The sequence below is a fragment of the Typopeltis vanoorti genome, chromosome 2 (assembly GCF_054136105.1).
Source record: "Typopeltis vanoorti isolate ZY-2024b chromosome 2, IOZ_Tvanoo_1.0, whole genome shotgun sequence".
Lineage (NCBI taxonomy): Eukaryota > Metazoa > Arthropoda > Arachnida > Uropygi > Thelyphonidae > Typopeltis > Typopeltis vanoorti.
In genome coordinates this window covers 175,801,098-175,802,547 of record NC_143550.1, presented here as the reverse complement: position 1 = coordinate 175,802,547, position 1,450 = coordinate 175,801,098, and positions in this window count along the sequence as shown.

Below are 1,450 nucleotides of genomic sequence, written 5' to 3'. Positions count from 1 at the left end.
TTTTGATTTATTGATATAGACAATAGTTAAGCATTCTTCATAGTCTTCTGGTGTATCTCACTGCATGACAATTAAATACAGAAATGAACTTTAATTAATGCATTTCTTTTGCACTTTAATGTGGATTATTTAATATTTGATGAAAACTAGGATAAGAGGAAATGTTTTATTCAGTTTCTGTATAAATACAACTCCATTTCAAATACACACAAACTATGAAGTATGAGTTTTTTTTTTTTCAGGTTTCTAGATTTGGAAGTAAAATTAGTATTTCCATAAATTACTAGAAGTTGAACAACAGGCTGAAATGTTTTTTTTTTTTTTATTATTATTATAATAAAAGATGATTGATTCCCTTAAAGGAATAAATAGCTGTTAATTTTTCCAAGAGTTAAATTGCTTCTTTAGTATATCCTCCATTCCAAACAAACTTACATACACAAACTTAATTTGTCAGATTTGTTACTTAACTAAAAATGAAAATCTTTAAAACCAAATATACAAAACAATGCTTGATGCTTTTGTAAATGTTTCAGTTTGGTTCAAATGAATATTAATTGTATATGAACTAACCTTTCATAATTACCAGTTTTTTGCTTTGGTTTTGATTGTTATATGGGGATGCGGGTGAAATAACCTTGTTTCATTTGATGGATTAGAGCCAGCTTTCAAAGAAAGTAATTTAGTGATGTAATTTATCAGTACATATAATTCCTGTGAATTATTTATCTAGTTCACTTGAGAAAAAACAGTTCATAGTTATGTTTCATCCATAACTGTAGCCAACCAAATTATTTTTTTATATAAATGAGGTATGCGTGATTCAAGAGATTAAGCTAGAAGCAATTCTAATATGTGCGAGAAATAATTCACTTGAAACTCAACTCCTAATGTATCCTCTGAAGAGGTGTACAGATTTCTTGAAAGTCCTTATGTATTTAAGTTTACTGCGTTTCTCCTACTACAGATCTCCAGTTTTGTATGATCATACATTTATCTTCTTATATCTTAAAAAGATGTACAAGATACTGAAACATGAGTAAATTTGCATTATTACTGGCTTATTTCGACAACTTTTATTCAAATTGTATTTTCTGGGTTTCTATTGAATTTGAGGTTTCAGTGGCTGTCATTTAAGGTGCTATAATAAGTATTGCAAAAAAAAGGGGGGGCTCTAATTGTCTTTAATGGCAATGTCCTGCTTGACATGGATCATTCTTTAGTCATGCTTACTAAACTAAAGCATTTGCTGACCAGTTTATTTTTGTTTATGAAGTTTTATGTGTTCGTTATTTAAAATGTACTGCGTGCCAAGTTTTAACTGTTGGTTTTGATTGATGAGTAATAAACACTTGCATGATTTCACATGCTGTTGCAGGTATAAGCATATCATGCAGCTAAACAAAAGGTATTGCTGTAGTAAAATCTTAATTCAAATTGCTTTCTTTAC